We start from the raw sequence: 14007 nt of genomic DNA, 5'->3' as shown, positions 1-14007 counted from the left end.
GCGGATAGAAGTCGTATATATTTATGAACGTGCATGTTATACCTCCCGCCGCGCTTTTTCCCCGGCATGATTTCAAAGCGGCCGCCCTGTTTCCACCTACTCGTTCCCAGCGATCGCGCGTAAAAAAAAAAGAACGCGTCCTCGCTTTCCCCTCATCCGCCCGTCTTTTACCGCAACTTTTCAATTTTGAATTTTCCATATCTTAGCAATTAAGCCTGTTATTAAAACTTCGTTAAAGTCCATTTAAAGTTTACCGAAGAATAAGAGGACGAGAAGGACAAAGAGAGAGAGAGAGAGAGAGATTTTATCGCAGTCGAAGAGTGCGACTTATCTCGCGCCTCGAGAAAAAAAGAAATTATAAACTGTACTCCACGCGTTTTTTTACTCGAGGAGACGAATTTTCATCGCGTTTCATGAAATTTCTCATACCTCGAACTGAGTTCCGCATCTCAAACGGAATATAAATGACGACAGTTCCGTACGTCTCGTATGCAACTATGCGTGTAGTTATGGCGAAGTGAGCTAAACCGGATATAGGAAAAGCTGGCAAGATCGAACCATCTCTGTAATCCTTTTACAATGTTATCGCTTGACAGCGGCGACACGAGAATATCGGAAACGGGCGAAAAAACGAGACGTACGCGATACGTCCATTTCGCGGTTTACTTCTACATGAAGGAACGAGAGAGCGAGTGAAAAGTCAAGAGGAAAGGGGAGAGAGAGAGAGAGAGAGAGAGAGAGAGAGAGAGAGAGAAGGGCGAGAGATAGAGAAAGACAAGAAAGACAGCACGTACGTACGTCCGACGTCGGTCGAGTCTGACGAAACTTTGCTCGACTCTGCTCCGGGAATATCCCGCGGAAACGGAGGATTAATTCTCCGTCGGAAGTTTCTGACGTCTCGAACGTTCGAACTGGGCAGGGAGAGAAGCGTTTAAAGTATTATCCTCGAGACGGTTTCCCGATGCCCGAGGTCGGCGCCACAAGAGATGGCGGAATATCGAGGAGAAACGCGCGGCCGATATCGACCGGCACGGTTTGGCGGAAGTAATGCTTAACGCTGTCTAATACGTCCCGAAAGTAAAAGGACCCTCTGTCTTTTGCCCGGCGAGTGTTGTTCACGGGTGCTCGATAGCGATTGTTATAGCTGGAGAAGATCGATATACTCGTATTTTTAGTTGATTAGTTTTTAACATGGATTAATGTTCACTTTAACGCAAACATGAAAGCCGAAGCTTTCCTCACACGAGGAACTTACATGAGTCCAATCCTTATTTCACAGAAGGACGATGTCACGTTCATCGTAAGCGCAGCAATTTTCTCTTTCCAGCAGTTTTTGATTCATGTCGCTACGACATCCAGAAATGGAGTTATCGACGTTCCCATCGATCGGATGAGCGTGTAATCGGTCATGTGCTGAACGACGCGACGCACAGGTAGGGAGCAATAGTCGTGTTGCGCAGACGCTTTTCTGGAGAAATAATATCTCGCGCATACGTGACGACACGCAGGGAACGCGGCTTATCCCCCCTCACGACTCAGACAAGTATAAACGCTTCAACCACACGGTGGGCCTACTATACAGGTCATTCAGCTCACTTAAAAAATAAGTATAAAAAGAAACATAGAGTACATTCGGTGAGTTCACTATTAGCGCTATTTAGCGCTACCGTGTCATTCTAACTTTGTTGTACATCTTTAAGGAGCGATAAAGATAGAAAAACGCGGTAGCGTTGGCAGGGTGCTCCTCAAACGCACCCATAGTGCGCCGAAAAGAGCAAGTGCTAACGTAGTACTGATATTATATTATATTTCATTGATATCTGAATAATTACCATGGCAGTTTACAAAATGATATAGATCCTTTCTACACTGAGGAAAAAATTTACTAAATTAAAAAAAAATGTTTATTTGAATACAACTGTGAACATATTTGTTTAAATTGAGTTAATTAAATATTTAATTAAATATTAATTAAATATTTTCTAGAATTAAATAAAAATGTCAAATATTAAATTTTTTTCTTTGATAAAATTTTCTTAAATAAAATTTTTTTCTTTGATTTTAGAAATGCATTATTTAATTTAAATAAACATGTTCACAGTTATATCCAAACAAACGTTTTTTGAAATTTAGTAAATTTTTTCTCAGTGCACTTGACTGAACGAGTTGTACTTGCATATGTGCGCTCGGACACCTAAATCTAGCCACCCTATATATAACAAAGAAGTCGTGGATGGTCGCCTTTAACGGCAATAAACTGCATGAGAGGACCTTTCTAAGCGTCGTTAATTAAATCTCATTGCGCGCGATTTACGCGTAATAAATATCCAACGGGGCGGCGCCACGTCATAATATCAATCTGCCAAGCATCAATCATCCCCGTCGGCGATGGATCACGCGATGACTTAATTGCGATCGGGATCTACCGGCCTCGCGATAATGCCGCGCCAGGCATCCCCGTCGCTCGTCGACATCCCCGCGGACGTTCGTCATTAGATCGCGACTTATCGAGGCTGGCACGCGTCCCTCTCGCAGCCCTTTTCAACCCCCGGCACGAGGAAGAGTCGACGTAAGACCCTTATCGGTTCCGACCATGCCGGAGCGGATCCGTTGAGCGACGACGTTAATAATAATCTTTTTCGACGGGTGCGCGTACCTCCTCTTCAGCCCCTCAGCTCCATCCGTTCGCCCACCACGGCTTAAGATGCATATAAATATTTCCGAGCGCGGCCTTGAAGCGGGGATTACTCGCGCATGAAAGGGCGCGCGCAGCGCTCTCTCGCTGCTGCGACCCTTTGCCAGCTCGCTTATTCCGCGATTCTTGGCGTAGCTATAGGCATAATAAGGTGAGAATGGCGGCTTGGGAATCGTGGACGTTTATTATTTCCCCTTAACCTTCTCCTTCGCGACCCACTGTGGCGGACCATGGTTCTTTTTATTCGCTCGATATTCTAATAGGCAGTTTCGCGGATACTTGTTGTGTCGTTTTGCGCGGCTCGTCGCTGAAATTACATCATCAACCGGAGATGCATTGTGTCTATTTCGAGTGCTTGGGTCCCGATCGTTGGACTGCGGGTCGTGAAGGCGACGGGGTAGAACTTCGCGTCTCTATTCAAGCTATTGTTTATTCAGAATACACCGCGCGTTTTGAGCCTTGCACTCTCTCGCGCACGCGCGCGCGAAATTCAATCCGATCGGCCGGTTGCGGGAGACGTATAAATAATCGAGCCACTCCGGCGCAGAAAATGCGGACACGAGCAGGGGGCGGATTATCGTTCACAGGGAGTCACCGTAATGGCACCCTTCATGGGGTTCTCTGTTTTAATGTCCGTCACTGATGCCGACCCCCACCCCGCGGCGACGTGCAGCGAGGTCCGTCCGCCTCTCGAGGGGCCGTAAACTCGAAATATTTATTTCGAATGCGGCCTGTAAAGTACACGGGGCCCCGCCATTACAAGTCATTTTCATGGGGCCCCCGAGATCAAACGAGCTGATATTTACGTTCTATGCCTTTATACTCGTATGCGCTCGATGGGCCTCGAGCGCGTCGCGCCGGGTCCGCGCGACGTTGGAGCAGAAAAAAAGAAGGGAAGACAAACGGAAGGATGGGAAAAACTCTGCGCGCGTCCACCTCTATCATTACTCTACAAATATTTTATAACGCGTTCCGCTAATTGATCATCGTTGGGTTCGCGAGTGATAAATTCTACGGGATGCTTGGAGAATGGCTGATGGGCCTCAATCCTCAAATTTGGTTTAACCCTTTCTCTTGGCGATTGAAAGCGAAACTACTCATTTCGATGAAAATCATATCGAAGAGATGAGACGTGGACCTTGAGATTTCTAGCTGATATATTACATTTCTGTTGTAATTTGTAGTTTTGGCGTAATACAATGAAGACTGGCAAATGGAACAGAAAGTCGACGAGCCAAGTATCGAAACACTCGTTTTGTTGTTGTTGGAAAATAGTCAATAGTGCCTAACTGAGTGTAAGAATCAGGAATGCAGGACCTCTTTCTTTCTCTCTCTTTGGCAAGGAGTCGCAGAGGCGTGCAAATTCGGCGAAAAGTAGGTCGGTCTCTCGTGTTTTTCGAGAGCAAACTGCTATATTTTACTTCGGGCTGGATGGACGAGGCGCGCTCGTTCCGGAGAGATCCGAGCACTTCCCTAGGGAAACGCCATTGGTTTCGACTCTTGTTACGAATAACATAGCTCCACTGACCGGAGAAGTAAACATTTCAAGTTCGAACGTAATCAAGATATTTATGGGACATCTTCGGGATGTTTTCCAAAGAGCGTTACGACGTAGTGCTCTGCATTTGCCAAGTGTAACGCGAGCCCGAATATTTTCATCGTTGCGTTTACACATACATAGTAAAAAACTTTGTTCAATTTTTTATGTATTTTACATCTCCTAGAAAACCCATTCAAATTTTCGTGTTAATTTAACACAAAATACGAGTGTGTAAAAAAATATAAATATATCACAAAAATTTAACAAACATTATTTTGAAGTAAATTTTATGTCAAATTGATATATTTAGAATTTCAAATGTAACATTAAAAGAATATTATTCTTACACTAACAAAGTTGCTGCCAAATTTACGTACATCTGTCTATTTGAGTAGCTTCTAAATTTATATATATATTTAAAGTTCTTCAAATAAAAGTTAGGACACCATCCGCTATTTGTAGGAAAGAAGTGAGAATAGGATCCGCTTGGAGCGGCAACAACACTTTGGAATATGTAAAGAAAGATTATGATTAATTTATACGTGCTTCGAAGCGTTTGCAGCATCAAATGAAGCCTGCCCTGAGTGAGTAAGAGAGAAGCTACAGCGTGCTTCGTCATTTCAATCTTAGAACTTCTTTCTCATTTTTCTCATTCACGGCATCCCTACAAATGGTGAACAGGATGCGAACCGATCAGGAATCGTCACGTTTTGTCCCAATTCTTTACTTTGAAGAAACTCTACATCTGCCTATTTGGATCTATCTAAGTATCTTCGGCAATTTTTGTTCTCACGGTTACTGTGAGTTGCGACTATTGATATCCTCTGTCCTGTTTTCATAATTTCTTAGAATTAAACGCCGACAATCGTACTCGGGACACATCATACATCTTATACTTTTTCAACTTGAATCGTGATAAATTTATCGTACTGTTTCGAACGATTTGGATCCCTTCTCGTAGAGTTTCCGAAAATTTTTGTCTTACATTCTTAATTCGAGAAACGTCAATCTTGCATTCATTATTTACTCATTCGTTCGTTTATTTAAGAGGAACAATCACGATTGTGGACGATCAAACGCCGTTTGTACGGTCCACTTCTCCTCGGCTATAAACCACTCCTTCCGGGAGTTGCTCATCCAAAATGCATCGCCCGAATTCGCCTTGAGTCCCCGCGGTCGTCCATAAACGCCCTCGTAACGGTCACGGTGGTGCTGGCGGATCGGGACGAAAAAACTCGGTGGAACGTTCGGGACGCGCGCGAGAGGGGGCATCGCGAAAGAGTAAGCGGCATAATCATATTTAATATCGTCGTAAAAATGTGCATTTATGCACATCGAAGACAAGGCCGCGCGAGCAGGGCGGGGGTCAAAAAGGGACAATTAACGGCTGATGGAAGGGCAAGAAGAGGAAGAAGAGAGATCGGGAAAAAAAGAGGGAGGGTAAAGGAGAACGAAGGAGACAAAGCGCGGAGCCGGCGCGCATTATTCCGCTCGAGGCGTTCCGCATTTTTATTGTTGCAACGCCGACTTAACGTCGCCGGGCATAAAAGTCACGCTACTACCGGCTCCATCGACGATTTGCATCTGTCCGACCGGAAGAGAGACCTTATCCTTTCTCCTTCTCTCTGTCTTTCACGGCGAGCTACAATTCGTAGCTAATATACGGCGGGACTTGGCCGCGCGGTAAACGCGCGGCGGCGCGGAGGAGCTGTAAATATCGCACATGTCGCCTGTATTTTATTTCTTATATCTGCGCGTAACCGAGTTTCTCTCAGCGCTGGCGATGCTAAGTGCGGCCGGAGATGCGCGACAGAGATAAATCCGAGACAATGGGATTCGATCGCAGATCGGCGAGGTACGGAAGAGATCGATATGGAGATACACCGATTATACATAAGGGGGATTAAATATATATTTAATCGTCGCGCGTCATATTATTTCTCGACCAGTTGACTCAATTATCGCGGAATCTATTTGCGCATTCGATACCGCGTATTATCGATACTGATACGAGGAGTCACGTACGGATCCTCGTGCGAAATTGTACCTCGATGCCTGCGATGCGCCCGGTATCGAACAGAAGCGTGAAGATGAGTCCGTTATATTTTAATGCGCAAACTCGTGACAATTCATACGCGCGTGCATCGAGATTTTTAAATTGAATTTAAATATTTCTGTGGTCTCATCTAACTCTCTCTAGAACTTATCCTGCAACATGAGGAATGCATATCGTGATTAAGTTCGAAAATTGCATATGGGGCAGCTAAGAGCTAGATGACATATTTCAGAATTTCGAACTTGCAACTTCTCAGACAACTAATCGTTATAAGTAACTATGCAAATATGATAGAAAACTTTCCTCTATGTTTAATTATATTTTAAGAGAAATATTTTGCGATTTTGTTTCCACTGTTTCCCTCACGATAAACACATGTCCTATAAACCCTTTGAACCTACTGTAATTCTGTTTTCTCTAAACTTACTCTTTCTTGCTAAATAAATATTTTATACGTTTTTTCCTGCGTGATAATAGTTTTTATATGTCCCCAGCTTCCAGTATTTTCTGCGTCTTTTTCTTCAACACCTTTTGCTTTTAGAATTTCAATTACTTTTTGTTATACATATAGTTGCACACACATACGTGTGTATGTACTTTTAAATACATGTAATATTATTCTCCTTATAATTTTACATCTGTATTTAAGATCTGTATTTGGAGGAATTTGTCCCGCGCTGAATAAATAAAGCTTTAATAATAATAATAACAATTTACTTCGATAGAGAGTCACGCGCGATTGAAGATACCAAATATAGCAGTACCGAGCGACGACATCCGCTTTCCCGTACATTCAGCCTACTCTCGTAGCCATGTAAGATTCCCAAGCCTCAATCTCTCACTCACTCTCTCCTTCTCTCTCTCTCTCTCTCTCTCTCTCTCTCTCTCTCTCTCTCTCTTTCTCTCTCTCTCTTTTTCCCTATCTGTCCCTCGAGGGAGCCTGGCTCCGTTCGAGGCAAGCTCTTCGTATCGAGACGAGTGTTTCTCGGATTAACGTGGACTTTTGTCGTCTTAATTAGCTTACGGGACACTGCGGTGCACGCTGCTCATACGGCCGGTGCTATAAGAGCACGGCGACTGCAGCGTCTCGAGGTCATCTTCTCGGTAATCTGCGTGCACTCCTAATGAGCCCGGCTATAGGAAAGCAATGCTTATGTTAAACTTGACTTCGGCACGCCGTTCTTCTGTCTTCTTTCTCTTCCCCCCCCCCCTCCCTCTCTCTGTTCCGTATATTTCTCTCTCATTCACTTATTCTCTTTCTCTTAGTCTTACTCCCTCACCCTTTCCTCCTCTCGAACCTTCCTCTCGTAGTCTTCTTTTAATCGCATTGTATCCTGAGCTCACATCGAGCTCCTCTTATTTCGTCAGAGCGTTTCGGACGAAAGCGACGAAATAGCGCGATTGATTTAATTTTGAGAAACACGCATAAAGAAAGATTGTTAATTTTGACGCTGTCATAATTACTCGCGTGATTCTATAAATCGACAGTCCAGTTTGAAGAGGGTATTGAAGATTTAATGAGAGAGTCACTTTCGTCCGTTTTAATCGGTGAATTATTAGTTGAACTGACTAATTTGCACAAATTTCGCAAATTCTGTAATTCTGTAATCGCGAAATTCTGTATTATGTGAATTCTGAGAATATGCGATCGTAGGCAGGTTTCCGAGTCTCTCATAAAGTTGATCTTTCGCCGAATTCGGAAATCGACGCTCTATATTCTAGATTCCGTACGCGAACCAAATTCGTTTGATATAAATCTAGCTTTTACCAAATTCATTTGACATAAATCTAGGAGTTCGCGAGTCCCGGTGCCCGCAGATGCTAGTTTCCGTAGGGATATCGTAGGATTCATCAAACCGAGATTCACGAGATTACGATCTCGCGGAACTTGTTTCTCACGAATCGCGCGCGTTCAACGGGATCTCCGGATTTACGGATCTTATTTCCAATGGATGTGCGAAACTTTGTCCTCGGCTCGCGCGCACGAGTCAATCCCGACGCGCTGATGGACGACATCGTCGACCTTTATGAAGAGACATTTCTCCCATCGATGAAGCAATTATTTATCTCACGCCGATTCCGAATCGAACAGTCGGCGAGGACCCCGCTCGAGAATCGGTCGCACAATTCCCCGGGCCGGAAGTGGCAGAAATCGCTTTCGCAGGCTTACGAGAGCCATGGGCATTTGCGCGAGCTCGTCGGCCGTTTTTCACTGGTTTCCAGCAGCGGCGTCGGCGGCGGCTGTGCCGATCGGGGGTTGGGGCCCGACGCCGCGGGGTGTTGCCGCTGCTACTTTCGTTATTTATGAGCGACGATATAGCCACTCCTCGTCGCCTTCGCGCCCCCTAAAGCGCCGCGGCGCACCCTTCGCCCTCGCTTTCGGCTGTTCTAGGTCGAAACTTCGGTTTCCAGGACGGGGGTAAACATATCCAGCAAAATGAGATCCGCTGATGTTATACTATTATTGCTTATCCCGTGACTACCGCAGTCGCGCCTCGAAACGAGGCGAGAGGAAAGATGAGAGATGGGAATGAGAGAAAGAGAGAGAGAAAGAGACAGAGAGACTCTCTCTCCGTTTGAACGTAAGCTGCGCAGGACAACGATACCATATCCCAAATGTCAGGGCTTCTTCAGACACTTTGGGTGCGAGTGCATTATGTGATTGGTGGGAGATAAGTCTACTATTTAGATTAGAGTGCTTTTGTATGGTGAAGCTATGTGAAGCGAAACACGGATTTATATTCTTGAATGAGTGCTTTCCATTTAGTGACGCGAGTCGACATCCCTCTATCTTTGTTACTTACTGAATGGAACAAAGACAGAATGATGATTGTGTCAACTTATGTTACCACATGGAAAGCATCTATTATATTCTTGATCTTTTATGCCACCTTTAGACACACATACGCATACAGACGTAGATATATGTATATAAATATCATTTTTGTTATTTCTATCAAGTATTTCTATCCACAAGTGTGGATCGTTTAATATGCATTCCTCTGTCGCTTTCAACTTATGATAATGTGGATAATGTCGGACATGCCGTTTTATTTCGCCATAAACATTTTTCTTCTGCGCCCTCTGCACTCACCCTTATTTAACCTTCCTTCGCGGTCCATCCGAGCGAAGTTTAATGTAATTAGATATAACCATCTCACAGGGAGAGCGTGGCAAATATAAATTACGCAATTTAAGGTACAAGCTAATCAATTTACCGAGTACGCGCCGTTTCCTTCGTCCTCTAACTTGCTAGCAAGCGTGTCGGAATTTGAAACCCGAGTTCGCCCCTATTTTCTTGTCCGCCTCTCTGCCGCTATTCTCCGCGAGATAGACTGTGATGTTTGAGGAGCGAGGAAATCATATGAATGGAAATGCTCGTACCAAATCTCTCAACTTCTCTCATCTCTATTTCATTTTATTCTTAAGATGAAATACGTTATTTTAAAAGTATATGTAATATTTTTTTAAATAATTTATAAAATTTCATAATAATTTTCGTATATAACTCTCTTCCTAAATAATTTTTCTAATAATGACGGTGTAATAATAAGAATTTTCTTTTTTTTACAGGTAAGTCATCATGGATCTCACGATTAGCGATAGTGAAACTACAGTTCCTTGGCGATGCAAGGTATAGTAAAAGAAAATAGAAAATAAAAATGAAATAAGAAAATAAAAAATAAAAATATTTAAAAAGTTTGAAAAAATAATAGACTGGCAGATGATTATTACAGTAGTCGTTTATACACAGAGATAAATTCACCAGCGATATTATTATTTATTTATTTATGTATAACGGGAGTTAATTCTCTTTGGAACATTAAATATTAGAAAATGTACGCTTGTAGAGCCATAATATATAAAACAAATACCAAATGATTACAACTGTAATTTACACAATATATATTCGTTGTGTGCTGTGAGACGTATTAAAAAAATCGATCTTGTTTGAAAATTCGAGAATTATTCTTAATCTAACGCAAAAAGTATATAATGTTACGATAAGATGGAGCAGAGAAAATAAAAATTATTTATTTTAAATATAATTATTAAAAATAATAATAATCACTCTATTATAAATTATACATATAGTTACTAATTACTAGATATTGCAACTATTGTTTTATTAAATATAATTAACAGCACACATTTCAAAAAGGCAAACAGGAGACACCGCAATAAAATTTTGAATTAATTTTACAATTTGTATATATATAGATATATAGACAGAATTTTTAAATTCATATACACTTTTTATTATATAGCGTTATGACTTACTGATAAGCATAGTTTGTAATTTCTAAACTGCCAAATTATATAAAATATTCGTGTATACACACATATAAATGTACACATGTGTGCGTATTTTTTTTATTTATTCAAGTTTGTTCATTTTAAATATAATATTATATATTTCTCTAAGAATTTTATCGTTACTTTTGGCACGACGTTTTCCGATGTTCTTTCTAAATTAACGGCATGGCACGAGAATATCATACAGACTGATTAGATTGTTCATTTTCACAAAATCGAACAGAACCAATGATTAGTCGAGACGTTCCATATAGGATCACCAGATGTTACAACGACACCAATACCTAGCCAAAACTACAGCAATCAACTGTTGGCCAAAATTCTGACAGCCAGTGCTGGACTATCACTGATAAATGAATGGCTATATACCTATATAGTATCGTCCGGTATTACAAGGAACGTCAAAGCTTGGCCGACGGTTGATAGCCGACGGTTGATACGTCGATCAAGTTCTGTCAGCCAGTAACGGCCCAACACGGCAAATGGCTGGCTGCTCATCTATATAGAACAGTCCGGCGATACGAAGAAGGCTAAAACTTGGCCAACAGTTGATAGCCATACGTATGTCATCGTAATCCTAATCTACACCAGTCACTGTCTGCCAATACTGAACCGATATTATAGTTTCACGTTGCACCAATGTTGGACCGATTGTGATATCAGTACTACAACTCTGGCAAGTGTTTGGCCAATATTGAATTGATCGTGAAACTAGTGGTGCGTTAATGCTGGGCCGGTAATGATATCAGTACTGTGTCTGTACCGTAACTCTGATCAGTACTTGGCCAATATTGGGCTGGTCGTGAAACCAAGGCTGGGCCAATACTAACTAACAACGTCTGGACCATTATCAGTGTCAGTACTGGGTTGAAATTATCATCCCAGGCTGCACTAGTGGCAGAACAGTTGTGTTATCAGTACAGTAGCAGCACTGAAACTCTGGAAATCATTACTGGCGCATTGCTGGGTCGGTTGTAAAACCCTATATGGGCGAAGACAAAGAGGAAACGACATATCGATCGCACCTTCTTACTCGCGGATGCATCTCTCTCCTCTTCCCCGTCTCGTCACTGTGTCCAACGCGACTAGTGCTCGGTAAAAAAAAAAAAAAGAAAACCCCGGCGGCGATCATGTATGGGGTTAATTTCACTTCGGCCTTCCGCACGCACGACGTTTCGCGCTGATGGATCTTCACCTCTCACCCCTGCCGACTCATCCGGCGTTAATTATACGGAGAATGAGGACGAGTGCGCGCGGAATGCCCGGATACCCCGTTGAATTTATGACGCCGACGGGAAGACGGACGCGCGGCGGTGCAGCGCGGCACAGGATGTCTCGTCGCCGCGATCCCGAAGAAATCGACGGCGATTAGACGCGCGCGCATGTGGGATAATTCCAGCGATTACGTTCCGATTAGGCCGCTCTTCCGCTTCTTTGACGCGTACGAAGGCACGATCGACGACGAGGCAGCGATCTCCGTTCTCTTAAACGACGTCGGATCGATCTTAATTAAAGGAACCGACTAAGAGTGGGTTAATCTCGACACGCGCGGATACATGGTAATGAAGGCTGTTTTACGGGAACATGTCACATCGTGCGCGAAGTACTTATTACACTTAAGTTGTTGCTGATTTTCTGCAATAGACGGATATAAATTGCACGATCAATGTCGTTTCACGGAGAAAACTGTTGCAGTCGCTACAACCACAATGGTTAGAAAAAGGAAATTGATGTGAATCCACGTAAAGTTGCATTAAAAATTGCTCTTGTTACATTCTCATCTATACAGTTCTTACTTCACCTACAGTTTAACGATATGTACGAGTACACAGAAAAGGCAGTATAGTCGACTCACACATAAATCTGACTGTGGACTTAACACACGTTTAGCTGAAACCATTTCACCAGAGCTATTACCTAGGTTCGATGATTATTACCAAAGTTTCTCTCCAGTGTGTATAAATCGCGAAAACTGCATCGCGCTCGTTTCCTCGCAATTTCCAACGGCTGAAATGTATTGGCTGACACGTTTTGCGTTCCTTTGCCGACGAGAACGATCTCGCCGATTCGGGCTGATTCGGAGGAAACGGCCGGGAACGAGCGAGCGTTTCCAAATTCACGGAGACCCGGAAGGCACGCGTCCGTCGACGCTTTCCGCCGCCGTCGTTCGACCGCGAGCGAGCGCGACGCAACGATAAAGCGCATAGTAGTCGTGCATCGGCGTGCAGCGCGGCGCGGCGCGGCATGGCATCGCTTTCGTTCGGCATGCTGCACCGGGACGCTGTGTGTGCGCGCACGCGGTGTCGGTTATATTACACGTCGGTATAACGCGCGTGTGATTTATGCCGCATGGCGGCGCGCGGCATTAAATGGATCATCCGACGTCCGACGTACGGTACACACGCGGGCCCGGCAGTCACCTACGTAGAAATCCGCGATTTATAACGCGGCGGAGCGAAGGGCAGCGCGCGTATATTCTGCCCCTCACTCCGCCCCCGTCCTCCCGTTCACTTCTTCTTTCTCCTCTCTCTCTCTCTCTCTCTCTCTCTCTCTCTCTCTCTCTCTCTCTCTCTCTCTTTTTCTCCCTCTCTATCCCTCCTTCCGCTCTCCTCCTCTCGCCGACTCCTTTTTATCGCGACCGCGATTGTTGCAGCGCCGCGTCCTGGACGCACGATTGCATTCGACACCGCCGTGTGTCCATTGTCGGCGAGATTAACAATCGCGACTCTGATTAAGCGACGATCGATGCTTGCTCGCGCCCTGTGAGAGAGGAATCTCTGCCGTTTGAATCTCCGACACGTTTTCGAGAGGGAGGTGGCGTGTTTCGATAAATTTTCCCATTCGTCGGAGTATGCACGCGCTCGATAATACCGAGGAGGATAAATCAATAAAGGGGAGATACTTTGTTAGGGGCGAAGGAGGAAAGTGGAGGGCTCGTTGTTAAAAGGAAAGGCATACTGAAGCATTGATACTGCATGTTTTCTTTTTTACGTCATAAATGCTGAAAGATAATTAGTCGTTGTGTTAACTATGTCCGTTTCATTATCGTGGGATTAATAAACGAACAAGAAAAGAATCGTATTTCCGATCGATGAATTAAAACGCGCCTTAACGGAAATTCGATTCGCGTTTCAACTGTCGACGTATATAATATTGAAAGTCGTCGTCTGTCAAATTTTTCCCATAGAAAGATCGACTCGGAATATGCCAGAAAATTTGTGACTGAAAGGACAGCGTATACGTATATTTTCCGTCTCTGGTATATATCGTGGGAAGCTGCATTCGGCCGGAATGGAAAGTTCGCCTCAAACAGGTATTGGAAGATATTACGCTGGAAAAAGGGTATATATAGTCGTACGAGAGAGAGAGAGAGAGAGAGAGAGAGAGAGAGAGAGAGAG

At 43.8% G+C, this 14007-nt stretch overlaps 1 protein-coding gene across 9 annotated transcripts in view; it reads left to right on the top strand.

Moving 5' to 3' along the window:
* Positions 1 to 14007, top strand: part of LOC116844600 (latrophilin Cirl-like) — a 682731-nt gene that overhangs the window by 434987 nt on the left and 233737 nt on the right. The window lies entirely within an intron of this gene.

The sequence above is a fragment of the Odontomachus brunneus genome, unplaced genomic scaffold, assembly GCF_010583005.1.
Source record: "Odontomachus brunneus isolate Ranch 3 - 2012 unplaced genomic scaffold, Obru_v1 Obru_scaffold_043, whole genome shotgun sequence".
NCBI classification, from domain to species: domain Eukaryota; kingdom Metazoa; phylum Arthropoda; class Insecta; order Hymenoptera; family Formicidae; genus Odontomachus; species Odontomachus brunneus.
The sequence above is the reverse complement of the archived record's forward strand: the minus strand, read 5'-3'. Positions and strand labels throughout refer to the sequence as shown.